Below are 15,677 nucleotides of genomic sequence, written 5' to 3' on the forward strand. Positions count from 1 at the left end.
CGTGGCACACGGGCTTAGTTGCTCTGTGGCATGTGGGATCTTCCCAAACCAGGGATCGAACCTGTGACCCCCGCATTGGCAGGAGGATTCTTAGCCACTGCACCAACAGAGAAGTCCTCCAGTAGGTATATATTAATAGCCTCATTTTTTAGAGATGAAGAGACTAAGTCACCACAGTGACATGGCATGTCCATGACCACATGGCTGAGAAGCAGCCAGGCCAGTTCTCAGACTCTGGTCTTCCAACAGATGCCATGTCCTGTGCTCTGTCTTCTACTCCATGGCTGCCTTCCTAGTTCCAGGATGGGAATCGAAGTCTGGAACAAGGATAATAGTAAAATTAATAACTGATTTTTTAGCATTTGCTATGTGCTAGATACTGTACTAATTACTTCATATGCATTATTGCTTCTACTCTTCGTAATTTTTGAGGGCTATCATTATTATCCCCATTTAAAGAAGAAACTGGGTTTCAGAGAGCATAAATGACTTGCTTAAAGATATAGGTTGGTAGAGACTGAATCTATCTCCAGACCTGGGTATTGAGCCATGGAATTTGCTAGTACCATATAGCTAAAATCTGGGAGAAGAGGCAGGGTCTTATGAAGAATAAAAGATCTGAGTTTGAGTTCTAACTCTGCTTCTATTCATCAGTATGATCCTGGGAAAATCTGTTAACCCTTTGGACTCTTGGCTTCTTATTATAAAATGGGGTTGCTGCTGAAACCTCACTCCTTCTCGGATGGGACTCGAACCCAGCCAAAACTCAGATTGGGACTTGAACCCATGATCCCTGACGAGGAGGGGACTCGAACCCACTGTCTTTTGATTAAAACCGCTCACCTGTTACTGAAGCTAGGGTTCTTTTGTCTCATCACAGAAAGAATTCAGCGTGAGGCAAAGCCTCAGGCAAAGAATGAGTTTATTAACACAGGACGTTTGTGAGAGATACAAGCGGGCTGGCAAGGGAGCACAGCAGCCCTGAGAATGAAGAGGGCTACATTTTTATAATCAAATAAAAAGTGAGGAGGAGAGAAGACCACCTTCTTACTCATTCTTCAGAAGATGTCAAGGCTTACATCATTAGTCTCTCCTGTGGCCCTATATGGTTTAACCGAGACTGTCATAGTGCTATTTAAATCATATGTATATCAGCAAAAGTGTGGTAACATATACTAAAATATGGTAATTTTTCTCAGGTTTCGATATAATGTCCTCTTTCACCTAATTTCTTTCCCCTTTCACCCATATTTCTGTCTTGGCCACATGCAGAAATGTTACTCTTCAAGGACTATTAACTCTCTGATTTCACGTAATAAGACTCAGGCCCCATATCTATTGTCTTGTGTTTTAATAATCAGGGTTTGTGGCTTGAGTGTGTCTGGCTCTTGGATACGCCTGGTCTTCCTTCAAGGTAGTATAGATTGTTGCTAGGTTACTGGATTCTTCTTTTGAGTAGTCATTAGCTTACAACAGTCTCCCAAACTCTGTTGAAATTCCCTTTCTGTCCTTAGTCCCCTACTGGGATTTCTAAAAACTGACTATTTAATTATCCTAATCTATCCCTATCAGTATTATTTGGCCTGATATCTCACATATGAGGATCCATCAGGCCAGACATACCTAGGGGCTCTCGAAACTGAAGAGAATGGTATGAAGGCAAGGCATCATTCTTCGTGTTAGAATTGGGACTACAGCCTTAATATCCTGACAGCTCATAGCAATACCCAGAAAACCTGGGCTCTTCTCTCAGTCCCATATTCTCTCCAGAGCTGCCAGATCAGTTTGGTTTAAAAAAAAAAAAAAAAAAAAAAAAGCTTTGTTCTTACAGAATGTGTCCATGAGACTATCTCCTTTTCCTTATAGTAGAGAAACTCATTGAGTGAAATTTAGCTGCCATTTACAAAGAGTATATTTTTGAGCACCCTCTCTTTGGCTGCTGGGCAAAGCAATTGTCTGTCAACAAACCAGGTGGATAGAATCACTACCCTGAGTGTTTTTATATTCTGAGAATGACTAGCAACCTCTTCTGCCCTAGAGTAAACAGAGGGAAGGCCCTGGTAGCTTGTGGCCAAGACAGAATTGATTTGTTCTTGTGTTCAGGGTCATTGACTCTCATGAGAGCTGCCATTTACCAAGTGCCTCCAGTGGAACACGTGCACTAAGTATATTATTTCTAAACCTCACCATAGCCACGTGAAGTATTCTTATTCCTGTTTTATAGAGGAGAAGACTGCAGGAATTGCCCAGGACCTCAGAGCTAGTCAGTTTCGCACGGGTCTTCTTCCTATGTCATCCATTCCATGTCACCTAAACAACCAGCCATCTTCAAAGTGCCACCCTTTCCTCATCCAGCCCTACCATTCCTTTCTTGCTCAGGGCTTGGAGGACCATGCTGGCTGGAAAGAGAGCTGCATTTTCTAAAACTCACACCCACGCTTTGGGCTATGACCAACCCCTACCCCTGATTTTTTTTTTGGGGGGGGACAGTTTATCAAAGCCTTTGCTTTTCTTATATTCATTCAGTCCTGGGTTTCTATTTAGTTATGATGATAGATATGTTTTGGGAAATTTTGATGCCTTGGAGTACAAATTTGGAATTTTGGGGAGTAAGGCAGCTGCAAAATGTAGTGGGAATTGAAATCCACAAAATCTTAATTTTCAGTCTCATTTACAGGTTTACAATCACCTCATTTTAGAATATCAAGATAGGTTACATGCATTGCTCATGTAAATAACTCGATTTTATTTAGAGAACTATAAAGGTAAAATGTAAAGGGGAAGAACATATTTTAAATGAGTTGGATTTTTTTCTATTTTCATTTTTTGAAAAAAAGTTTTTAGAAAACTTTTTTTTGTTTCCTGAAATTCCATCCCCTTTAGGGTAAATTTATAGCTATAAAAATGACACCCTGGAAACCTTTCCATTATAACCCTAATCACAGAAGATTAGTGGGAATTATTATTCTTCCTAGCCATTTGGTACAATGAAATAGATCACAGCTCTTCCTTTCAGAGAAAATGACATTTTTCAACCGGGTATGTTGTCTATCTCACAATCATAACCACTTTCATATCTGGGATATTTTAAATTGAAAATGTCTGCAAAGTGCACAGCCTGGCTTAGGGGGAGAAAAGATAGAGGGTCTGCATCGAATTCTGTCTCTTGGCTGATCTTTTTCTCCTGTAGAAATGTCTTTACACTGAAGAAAAAGCCCTGTTGACTTGGGAACTGTATGAGCCTTCTGAAACTTTTGGTGAATTTGGGGGGTGGGCTTAGGACTACATTTCTGTGCATTTTCTCTTACTTTTCCTGCTTCTGAGAAAAAGAACCTCTATTCCAGTGCTGGAGCTTCCTGCCAAGGGATGCTGCTTTCTCTGCAACCAGCTCTATGGAAAAGCCAGAACCCAGCCTCGAGGGGACAACCCAGGGCACGGGCAAACAACACATATTCAGTTCGTTTGAACTTTGCTGCTGTTATTGTGGTGGTGATTGTGATTTAGGAGCAAAGACTTCAAGGGGGACAGATCAGCTGGCTGCAGGGAAGGTTTCCGGCTTCTCAGCACAAGCAGATCGTCGGACTAACAAGTTACCTGTAGAGTGTCTGCAGTTCACTAAGGACACCACAGTCAGAGCTGCTGTAGATACAGTCCAAGTGACCGATTTTATAACCCAAACCAGGTAGGCTTTACATAATTTTCAGTGGCAAAGAAGGGACCGGGAGGAAAGAGAGGAAAAAGACCACGTGGTGGAATTTAGTAATACGAAGCAAGAAGCCAAAAGACTATTTTTTTCAGCAGCCAAAATATTTTCCTGTTTAGAGAACCAGTGTCTCCTGAATAACCACAAATAACAAAGAATAAAATTAAATAAGATTAAAAGGCCAGTTGACTAAAGTGCAGGGGCAAGGAAATCAGAGTCAGGAATTCAGCTCTTATCTTTGAGAAAGGAGAGAGGCAAACAGAAGATGTTGAAAATGCCAGTGTTTGTTTGATGAAATAAAAAGAGATTTCTGTAAGCATCCCACAGAGACACCCCTTTTGTGCAATGCCAAGGAAGCCTATTGAAGGTTACCAGCTTTGCAGCCTCCTGGGACCAGGAGGAATACTCCAGAGAATCAAGGGCACGATATAATAGTGCCCTGTTTGCTTACTTTGGCAGGTGTAAGACAACTTAGCTAAGCCGTACTCTGATAAGGCCTGGGGCCAGCACTTTTTGAGCAAGACAAGGGAATCCTTCTCTGGGACAAGGTTTTCTCAACCTTCCTGCTCTCAGAGCGTCCCTGAGATGTCCACAGCAGGAGTGTAAAATTTTTCACCATCCTTGGCAAATTCCCGAAGTAGAGCTGGGCTACCTAGAATGCTGCCCTGTCACTGGCGGATCCGAAGAGGGGGGTGAGGATGTTGTAAAGGAATTGAAGGGCTGGCTAGAGCGATGGTCCCATCAGCATCTCCAGTGCAACACCCCTGCACTGCTCCGCCATCGTCAGGGCAGGTATCAGAGGCTGGTTTTCCCTCTCGCCAGGACAGGCGGTACTCCTTTAGCTCACCGGCCTCAGACCTCGTGCCCTTGCACGCCCGAGGAGCATCCTCAGGGCCAGATGCAGATGCGAGATGGCAAACCCAAGTGGGGTGGGAACCCTGAATGAACCTTGCCTTCAGGGAGCTTTGCTCCTGTCCACAGATTGACTAAGGTCGTGTGCTCTGAGCCGTGCTCACTGGCGACAGAAGCTTCCCAAAGCGGGTGAGTCTCCGCCGCGGGCCCAGGAGTGCTCTCAGGGATGGTGCCAGGTGAGCTGGCTGATTTACTGTGATCCTCCTCCCAGACTTATGCCCTGTAGGTTCGTCTCTCCAGCCTCAAAGACTGAAGAGCGTGATGAGGGGCCGAGCAGCTGTAGTCACGAGTGACAGACGGAAGAAGCTGAGCTGCTGGGGGGTGGCACCTATGCCAATTCAGCAAGGGTGGCATTGGGCAGAGTCTTCATCATTCACCCTAATCATTCACCTGAGTCGGTCACTCCCAGATCTGAGCCACAAGGGAACCCTCCCAAGGGGAAGCCTGGCAGTTAGTTTGACCTGGGGAAGCAGCCAGAAGGGGAGGAGTTGGCCTTGTGGCTGATTAAGTTCAAAGAAAGCGAAAAGAAAACCAAAAACTGATTGTAGCTTCAGACACTCTTAATGAGCCTGTGAATCCGTCCAAGGATTTGCTACCCTATAGCACAGCTCATGGGTAGAACCGACCTCACTCTCTTCCTTTCCCACTTGTGACATTTTATTTCCCATCATGCCTGAAGTTCTTGACAAATTAATCGATCTTGAATTTAAAAAAAAATGTTGAGGTTAGAGGAAAGTGGTTCCCAGGAACTTACACACCCGGCCCCTGAGACCCATTCCCTGGGGGAGGTCTTAACAGGCCTTCAGTTAGTCTGTTTGCACACACGCTGGAGAGTCCTGCCAGGGTCTGTGGGCCACTGCCCAGGCTCCCAGGCAGGAGATCCACGTCTCCCTCCTGCACAGCAGTGCTTGTGGCAAGGCTGGGAGATGGAGTGTTGTCTCAGCAGAAACCACCTTCTCAAGGCGTTGAGCCTCACCAGCTACGGCTCCGTTCTGCTTTGCTCTCTGGGGTCCCAGCCTTCCCCCTGCCCTATATTGACTTTCCTTCTAAGCCCCTGGCAGAGAGTATTCCTCTCTCCCACTCAAGACTCCACCTTCAGGCACAATAGGCTAAGCCCAAATCAGTTTCACATTTCAGAGTAAGATTTTGTAAGAACTTCCAAGTAGGGCAGTCATTGGCAACTTCCTCAAAGGAACAGGGGACTTCTCTTCTTTCAAATGCCATTGTGAAGGCTTCCTTTGGCAGCCAGAGGCATGAACAGTCAGAACACACTGGGGATTTCTACTCTGATGAGAAAAATCTGGTTACTTTTCTTTGCTGTTTTTCTCTCAGGGATCCAGGGAATTACTAAAAATATCACACAACCCTGCCGTGTCTCCTTCAGAAAACTTGGAGCTATTCTCCCAGCAGTGTGACAGTTTACTGTGCCCTGAGCATCCTCTTATGCTGGTGGTGGAGGAGATGGAAGAGAAATCTAGGCCTTTCATATCAACCCTTCCATGCCCAGCCTCACAGGAGCATTACAATCCTCAGTGCTGCGACATCCAGAAAGAGAACAGTTGGCCTAGGTAGTTTGAGGGAGATTATCCTGAAGTGGTGGCTTAAATGTCATACAACCATTTCTTCCCTAAGCATTTATTGAGTAAGTACTATGTACCAGGTTCTAGAGCTACAAAGTGCATGGCACTACTCTCTTGCTCTGCAAAGCCTGGGGAGTTAAGAGTCTAGAGCAAGACCCTCCTGGCCAGTGAGGCTTCTATGCTCAGGGCGGGTGTCCCTTGGCCTCGGCTAGCCCGCACTGCGGGGTAACTGCTCCCCTTGCTGGCTTCTCCTGGTGTGAGGAAGAGATAAGGTATGAGGAACGAGGGTGTGAGGAGGTGTTCCTCCCCAGGGAAACCAGCCTTTGGAGAATTCCTTCAAGGGTCTCAGTTGACCTTAGACATCCCCAAATGTGCTTCTCGTATATGAGTCCCCTTTGTCTATGTGTGTCCAGTTTCTGAGCAGGCAGACAGCATGTGAATCAGAACCTTTAAGAAAGTAGGACTATGCCTTCATTCCCATTGTTTTTTCTCTACTGAATTTCCTCTCTTCACTTCCTGTCCTTTTATCCTGCCACACACTTGTCACCTCCCAGGAAGCGTATAGGCACCTCGCTGCCTGCAGGATTGAGCTCAAACTCCGCAGCGTGGCCTTCCGTGGAGTGTGCGCTCAGTATGGGACCGCTGAATGTGGTTTCAGAACAAGCCATTCTCTTGGTCCTTTTCAGTGCCTTTGTTTCACAGGAGTTAATGGACTGCCTTCTCTGGAAATTTGAGGGTTAGTATTTTCCTTCAAAATCAACTTTGACTTTTCACTTAGAACCTGTTACAGACTAAGGTCCTCTCCCTCACCCCCAGCCAAACCCAATAGATACACATGAGCAAGCCTTCCCCTGACCCCAAGCTCTGACCCTTGAAACCTGCAGAGACAAAGTGTGCCTTCATGTTTTTAGCAAGAGATGGTCTGGCCTGCCCTATCCCCATAACTGAACAATGATTAACAACCCTCCATACTTTAATATGCAAATAAATTATTAACAGTGGGTTGTGCCTTTTCCCAGGTTGTAAAAAGATGACTGGTTAGAGTCCCAATGCTCTCCTTGTCAGGAGAGGAAATGTAGAGGAGAATGTCATCTCAGGCCACTGGCCTCGAAGACACATAACAAAGATGCGGCAGGCTCCAGCCGGGAGTGGGAGTGGGGTGACAGACGGCAGGAAAGCCACAGGTGAGAGACTTTCAGCTCTCTTTGTCAGGTTGGAGTCTTTCCTTTCGGTGTTTCTCTTCTGGGATCAGAAATGGGCAGAAGGCACGGAGTATGATTAGGGTATCAATGGCTGCACAAAGATCTTAGGGGAAGGTTCTTGTTTCAAGAAGAGACGAACGAGGAGCTGGCATGTGAACATAAAAACCAACATGTAGGCCCCTCTAGACCACGGGCGTTCCGGGGAGAGGGTGTGGGCCTGGCATGGGAGCGAAGATCAAGAGGGCAGCGTGAGGACACAGCGGCTTGGTCACATGACATATCAGTCCTGAGGGTGTGGGACGGGAGAGCAAAAGGTGGCGAAGACAAGGGTGCATGGCACTGATGGGGAGTCCGGAACATCTCCGGATCTCACTGGAGGCAGAGAGAGGCCAGGCAGTGAACTGTGAAGGCCCAGCGGAGCCCACACCGGAGGATCAAGAGAAATTTGGTGATTTGGCCTGAGGTTTTCGTTTCCTGTTTGTTTGTTTTTAACAGACTTCATTTTTTTAGAGCAACCTTAGGTTTACAGAAAAATTGCACAGAAAATATAGTGAATTCCCATTTCCCACCTCTCCCCTACGCACAGATTCCTCTATTATTACCGTCTTGCATTAGTGCGGTACAGTTATTACAATTACCAGCATGGATACATGAGTATTAACTAAAGTCCATAGTTGACATTAGGGTTCACTCTTTGTGTTGTGCAGGTCCATGGTTTTGACAAATGCATAAGGTCGTGTATCCACAATTACAGTGTCATAAAGACTAGTTTCACTGCCCTAAAAATCCCCTGTGTTTCACCCATTCATCCCTTTCTCCTTTCTCCCAAACCCCTGGCAACCAGTGACCTTTGTTACTGTCTCTATAGTTTTGCCTTTTCCACAGAGAATTTCCTCATACAGTTGGAATCCTACAGGATATAGGGTTTTCACACTGGCTTCTTTCACTTAGCAATATGCTTTTTAAAGTTCCTGCATGTATTTTCACAGCTTGATAGCTCATTTCTTTTTAGCGCTAAGTAATCTCTCATTGTATGGATGTGCAACAGGATTTTTATCCATTTGGGCAGACTTTTCAGTAAGATAAAAAAGCAGAAACAATGGAATGGGTGGATGCAGAGAAAGCAGCAAGGTCCACAGGACATGATAGAAGGAAGGAGGAAGGTTTGGAGAAGTGGGAAAATAAACATGAGCGCAGAGACCTGAACCAGCCTAAGGCAAGTGCTTGATGGGAGAAGCCTGCTGCTCACTGACCCTCCACCAGGCCTTTCCTGCTCTTATAGACAGAAACTTCATGAGGGCAGGAACCATGTCAGTCTCATCCCGAGAGCCCAGTGCAATGCAGGCATCCAATAAATATTTGTTGCACCCATTAAACCTTCCAAGACCTTTCCTAAAGAGCAAGTTTGCCCAGACACCAGAAGATCTGAAGCTTCTGAGGTTGGCCGGTCACCTCAGGCAGGTCTTCATCGCTCACTCGGCTGAGCCCTTTTCTGTGGTGGGGCAAAGCTTGCCTGGGACATTCCCCTCCTCAACCAAGAATGCATCTCACTTGCCACCATCTGCCCCTGGCTTGTGAGATGTTCTGTGGACAGAAGCAGAGGCAAGCTGCAGGGAGCCAGGAAAACCAAGGGAGATTCAAGCTAACCTGACATCCCAGGTAAAAAGGCACTCTCACCAAAGGACCGGAATCCAGCTCTCCAAGCCCTCACTTTTCAACCCAATCACAAGGCAGCAGAATTAGCCCAAACAACTGCTCTGGAGGCAGGAAGACCAAATGGGTGATGCAGGTGCTAAGAAACAGCTGTGAGAGGAAGACGAGCCATGCCCTCCAGATGCTCCCATTTGAGAGGAGAGAAGGTCTGTGCCACATAGCAGCAGCCCACACATGGGAGCTGTGGGAGCCCAGCCAAGGGAGTGCAGCTAACAGTCTGGGTGAAAGGGGATAGCCCTCCAGGGGAGCTGGAAAATCAGCTCAGAAACTGCAGGATCAATAGCCGTTCACCAGTCAGAATTCACCACTTGGGTAGTGCTCCCTGGGCAAAAGAGTTTAACAACCAGAACTTTATCTTGCACAAGGTCACTGCTTAAAATCAGGTCCCCTCTCAGGGTGTGATACTGGCATTCCTTGGTACCCATAGCGCTTTCTCTTCCTGTGATGAAAGGGGTGAATGAGCCTGGTAAGACGATGAGGGTATTTTGCTTGGGATCTCTCCATACCCTACCCATGTTTGTGCCCATATGACTTACAGAGTCAGCACCAGGGTGGAGAACGCTTGAGAATTTTTTTTTTTTAATATTTGAGAAACATCAGTTTATTTTATTTATTATTATTTTTTGGCCACGCCTCACGGCATGTGGGATCTTAGTTCCCTGACCAGGGGTCAACCTGTGCCCCCTGCAGTGGAAGCGTGCAGTCGTAACCACTGGACCGCCAGGGAATTCCCAAGGATTTCTTATCTGAGGGAAAGAACATGGACTGCTTGGCCTGAAGCCTGAACAGGGCGGCTCATCCAGAGACACACATATGGCTCCCCATCTCTACTGGGGGAGTTGAGGGTGATGGTGAATAGTTAATCAGATGCAGAGGGTCGAGGTGCAAGGAGTAGCTGCCTTCCCACCTTGAAGCCCCCTAAATGGCAATCCCTGAAGAAGGGGGACACACCCACGGCAAGGATGGCCCAGTGTTGATTCTGTGTGTTCTCAAGGCATCAGCATCAGTGCTCTTTCGGCCATGGGGCAGCAGAAGTGGCCCCAACACCTCCAGGTAGCCAGAAACACAGCAAGCAGGGGAGAGCCAAGCTTCACTCAGCATTGGGACAGCTGGCCTCTCCTAACACACCAGCATCTGGCCCCATCTGCTGAGCCTGGCCGGTCTCTGGGGCATTTCTTGCACATATGGGCCTCCAGAGAATGACCACTAAGTTCTCTGTATGCAAACATTTCTATGAGAAAGATAGTTCCTGCATCTCACCACAATCTGTTTTCTCAGGCCATCTGCTATTGGGTGCTCACCAGCACAGAACTTTTATTTTACTTTCTTGCTTACATGTGTTTGCCTTCATCGGGGGACTGCTTGTGGAAATTCAGGGCAAAGTCCGACATTTGGTAATAGTGGAGAGATAATGAAGAGGCAGTGCTAGGCTCAGTCCTACTCTGTCCTGGGACTAGGACTCACTCACGACACAAAGCCTTCCCCTCTCTCTTCCTCCCACTCACAGTTTTTCTCCCCAGGTTTCCAGAACACTCTTTAGACTTAACCTCCTTCTATCTTAGCCTATGCCCTTTCTTCCCACCCACCCTGTATTTCTCAGCCACCCACATTGGAGCACATTTAAATATCCAGCCATAACAAAGGTAAAGCCTCAGCAAGGGGTCCAGGCTCCCCAGGAAACTGGGAGTTGGGAGAGAGGAGGGCAGGGAGCTGAGAATGGCCAGAGCTCCTTCACAAGGGCCCCTGAATGTCTGGGAACATAAGAGGATAGACACTCATGACAGAGAACAGAGCCATGCCCTTATTATTTATAATATTAAACTGTGGCTCATTCATTTATTCATTTCTCAACAAATTTTTCATTCTCTCAACAAATGTTGATTGAGTACCAGTTATATAACAGGAAGTATAAATGAAAGCCAGTCCTTGTCCCCAGGAAGCTTATGGGTGACCCTGGCACATGGACCAGAAATGGCGATAACAAGTGTGAAAAAGTCGGGGGTCCTGAGAGACCCAAGAGCAGTGGGTGTGCAGGAGAAGGTCTGGGACCCAGCTGGGTTGATCTGGGAAGAATTTGCAAGGACTTAATGCCTGAACTGAGTCTTGAAGGTAAAGTTGGGAGGAATAGGGCACAGGATAGCATATTCCTGACAGAAGGAGCCCAGTGCAAGAGCAGAGGCACCGAGAGAGCAGGTGGTAATGGGGAAACTAGGGTGTAAAGCGGACGGAACCCTGAGATGGGTGAGACCTGAGGCTGGAAGGCAGAGGCAGCTAAGGATGGAGTTTGAGGTCAGCAAGGATGCTGAGGCTACGGAAAATTACAGAAGGACTGTGGATGGGAGAGACGTGCAATCAGATTCCCATTTACAGAAGGAAGTCCTGGCTGAAAGGTGGAGATCAGTTTGGAAGGAACGAGACCAGAGGCACGGAGAGCACGTAGCAGGCTGTTGCAATAACATCTTCTGGAAACGAAGTTCTTCGGAAGCCTCTATGTCCACACCTGTCTACCTCAGGCTTCCTGTCAGGGGAAAGCGAGCTGGCGAAACAGGTTTTCGGGAAAATAGCTCACTCATTAATTGCAATGTTTTGTTGCTGCCCGTGACTATAATGCTTTGTTTTACAGTCATGTAAAATCAGCATCATGCAAATATTTCCTCCTGATAAAAGTTAGCCTCCAGAATTGTGAAGCTATAAATAAACTTCTGTTGTGTAAACCACTCAGTTTGTGGTACTTTGGTGTGGCAGCCCCGGCAAACCAACACAGGTGGGAAGTATAAGGATCCTATGTTACATGTGGAAACTGAGGCACAGAGAGTAAGTGTTTCCCCAGTGCAACACGGCTAAGGAGTGGTGGGCAGCTTGTTCCAGAATCTGCCTTCTTAATTACAGTATTTAAAAATAATTGTCTTGGTCTTGAACAGTTGAATGCTCTTCCTTTGAAATGAAGCTTAATTTCGGCCTAGTCCTATAGTAAAGAGAAAGAAGTAACTGAACTCCTTGGCGGTCCATGACCCTTCCTAGTGAGGCCATAGTCGAGCCCATGTCATTCTGCCATCCTGTGCTAGAACAAGTGTCCGGATAATTGTGTCCCTGCATCTAATCCAAGAGGAAACGTCCTCCCAAAAGAGGCTGTGAGTATATGCCAGGCAGCTGGGTCCCTGAGCCTGGCAGTGGGCAAATACCTCCTTCTAACGTAGGTAAGAAGACAGATTCTGAAGCATGCTACCTGCCATTTCTGAGCTGTGTGGCATTAGGGAAGCATTTAACCTCTCTGTGCCTCAGTTTCCACATGTAACATGGGATAATTCTGTTGCCCACCTGTACTAGTTTGCTAGGCCTGCCATAACAAAGTACCACTAACTGAGAGGCTTAAACAACAGAAATGTATCGTCTCACAGTTCTGGAGCCTAGTAACCCGGGATCGAGGTGTTGGCAAGGTTGATTCCTTTTGAGGGCTCTGTGGAAGACTCTACACCATGCCTGTCACCTAGTTTCTGGTGATTTGCTGGTAATCTTTGGTGTTTCCTTGGCTTGTAGATGCATCACTCCGATATTTGCCTTCATCTTCACATGATATCCTCTCCAAATGAGTGTCTACATGCAAATGTCCCATTTTTATATGGACACCAGTCATATTGGATTAGGGTCTGCCTAATGACCTCATTTTTTACTTGATTCCCTCTGTAATGAACCTATCTCTAAATACGGTCACTTTCTGAGGTACTGGGGGATTAGGACTTCAACATATGAATTTGGCGGGGGAGACAATTTAACCCGTCACCCCACCTAAATAGAATTTTCAATGAAAATTAAATGAATTAATGCCTGTTAAACAGTGCCTGGCACTTAAAAGCTCTCAATAATGTTAGATTATGCTAGGTATAAATAAAAAAACTCCCAAGCTAGTGGATGGCAGGGTTATAATTCAGCCGGTTTGCACCAGTATGGCCTTACCAATTATTTACCACTTGTGTCTTTTTTTTTTTTGGTCAGGGCTTATACCATACCAAGTGAGTATTTTGGATAATACTCTTGGCTAACAGGTGCAAGATGAGAATGTGTAGCTCTAATGAGGTCGGTGCTTTTGCTTTCCTGTTCTCCAAGCTGTGTATACTGGACAATGCAAGTAGCCCAGAGGGGAAAAAAGCAACTCTCATTTCTTTTAGCAAAGAACCAAAGAAGGCCCTATCTTCCTGATGAACCCAGAAAAAGAAACTTCCCACTGTCGATGTCTCAGCCCTGGGGGCTGGGATGGGGCCAGCACCTTGGGCCTTGGAGATGAAGCTTACTGAAGGATGTCATAAATGGGCTGACCCCAGGCTGCCTGGGGGAGCCGCTGACGTGAATAAAAGTGTTTGCTCACCTCAGTTCACATTAGAATGAGCCCTTTAAAAAATAAATAAGGTGTGTTGATCTTTTGTGTGGATGGCTAAACAAATCTGGTGGCCCCAAATGAATTCCAGGTAAAGAAGAATACGAGGAAATATCAGAAAGCAAGCTGCTGAAATCAGCAAGAGCTGGGCCTGGAGGACCCAATGGCCCCTCTGTAGAACTTTCTGGGCATCGCATGGTTCTTCTTCTTAGCAAGCCCCCTGATGCCTCATGGCGGCTGCCGTGTGACTGCAGTGGCAGGGGATTAAGGAGACAGCATGGGCCCGGGAGAGGGGGTAGCTGACCCAGGCCAAAGTCAAACAGAGCTGCTGAAGAAACAAGATTGGGGATATACAGTTTCAGTGGAGGGAAATACCAGAAAGGTTGTTGTCCACAGGGAGATTTTGAGCGGGTAGACTCCCTGCCCTCCAAGGCCAAGGCAAGGTCGCTCTCTCCCCCTTGCCCCTCAAATTCCTGTCTGTTTTCAGTAGGTGAATAGGAAGGCTTCTGCACTCCAGTAGGAAAACCCTAGACTGGGAGGCGGGACGCCTGTTGATTCTGCTGCCCCCAGGCTGTGTGACCTTGGACAAGTGGCTTAACCTTTCTGGGCTCAGTTCCCTCATCTATTATTTGAGGGGCTTGGAGTCATGCTAGTCATAGACTCTTCAGGTTAAAAGGGATCTTAGGAATTCAGTCTGATCCATTTGGTAGATAAGGAGCCTAAGGCTGAGAAGTTAAGTGAATGGCTCACAGTCATTGAATTAATGAGGGGACAGGAACCTAGGACTCAGGTGTCCTGACTCCTACCTAGGACCCATTCTGTTAACGACAGTGATCCCTCTCTCTTCATAGTGTCAGAGTATTTACATTTATGCCTCAGAACAACCTTCTGAGGTAGATATTCTTATACCGATTTTATACGTAAGGAAACTGGCTTGCCCAAGATCCCCAGCTCCTGAGTAGAAGAGCCAGGACTTTGCTAGTTTGGTGCACTTCCTGCTGCACACCAGCTGCCTCCAATTACCCGCAGAAAATCCCAGCCACAGGCCACCTAGGGTGCCCTGGCGCCAACCTCAGCAAGAGCAGGGACCTGATTCTTGAGAGCAGATAGGTCCATCCCAGGAGCCAGAACAGGCAAGCAAGAATACTCATTCTCAACAACAGCAGAAAAGTAATATCCATCTTCCCAGTGTGAACTAGTTTGCGATAGATAGATGAGATTTTAAGAAAATGTTACATACGTGACAGTAGAAATAAACTGTTTCATCAGAAGTGGAGCAAAATGAGTTAGCCAGGCCCACCCTAGGATAGCAGAGTGGCAGCTGCCTCTCTGCTTCAGTGAGGTTTTTATACTGACTCTCTTGCCCTCACCCTGTCATCCCTGACCTAAAGGGCCAGAGGCACTGAAACACAGGTGTCCCAAGTAGTGCCAGCACCTCTCAGGGTCTTAGGGGAGAGCCGCTCCCCCTGGGTAAACTGAGGCCTCAGTTGAGACATCAGTGCCTCCTCTGGGTGGAGAAGAGACACCCTCTGAGCTCACTAAGTTCTCTAAGGTCTCTCCAGGGTGAGTCTAGATGAAGTTTAGTCTTGATGCTCGGCAGCACCGTCCAGCATTACAGCAAGTCTTGAGCATCAGGTCAGCATCATATCACTCTGAGGTGGGGTTATTTGTACCCATTAGAGCAACACTACCCAGTAGACCTATAATGTACTAATATGGTTGGGAAAACTTTCCTCTCGCTCCCCATATTCTGAACAGAAACAGATGCCTCAAAATATAACCCCGACTCCCCGACTCCCCAACCCAGCCTCTCAGAAGGGTCAACAGGCTAGTCTTGGAGCCTCAAAGACACCTGGTCAAAGTGGAAACAACTGTTCTCGTCCCTTGATAAGGCTCCACCTCTAGTTCTCGGCAGTGTGTACGTGTAAACAGAATTTCTACCTTCTACCGGTGTGACTACCCCCACTAGGAGTTCCAGAATTAATTATTAACAGCCAAAGAAATTCAGAGTGAGCAGGGACTTGTGCGTTTTCTAGAAGCACGTTTCCATGAGGACTCTGACCTGATCGGATTCCTCCTCAGGGCCCAGGACAGAGAGATAGAAAAACACTGGGCCTGTCATTTTGGTTAGAATAGACCCAAGCCTAAAACCTCAGGGAACTCACTTGGAAGATTTTTCTTGGAAAGTAGACTAT

General features: G+C 46.8%; 1 protein-coding gene across 2 annotated transcripts in view; it reads left to right on the plus strand.

The window, feature by feature from the left end:
• Positions 1–15,677, plus strand: part of PRLR (prolactin receptor) — a 182,266-nt gene that overhangs the window by 37,262 nt on the left and 129,327 nt on the right. The window contains exon 1 of one of the 2 annotated variants that reach the window (XM_082623537.1): positions 2,886–7,379. The exons of the other annotated variant lie outside the window; for it this stretch is intronic. The gene's annotated coding sequence lies outside the window, so the exon portion shown is untranslated. Of the gene's footprint in view, positions 1–2,885; positions 7,380–15,677 lie in introns of those variants that run through there. 2 annotated transcript variants of the gene reach the window in all.

This window comes from Mesoplodon mirus (genome assembly GCF_964341445.2).
Source record: "Mesoplodon mirus genome assembly, chromosome: 5".
Lineage (NCBI taxonomy): Eukaryota > Metazoa > Chordata > Mammalia > Artiodactyla > Ziphiidae > Mesoplodon > Mesoplodon mirus.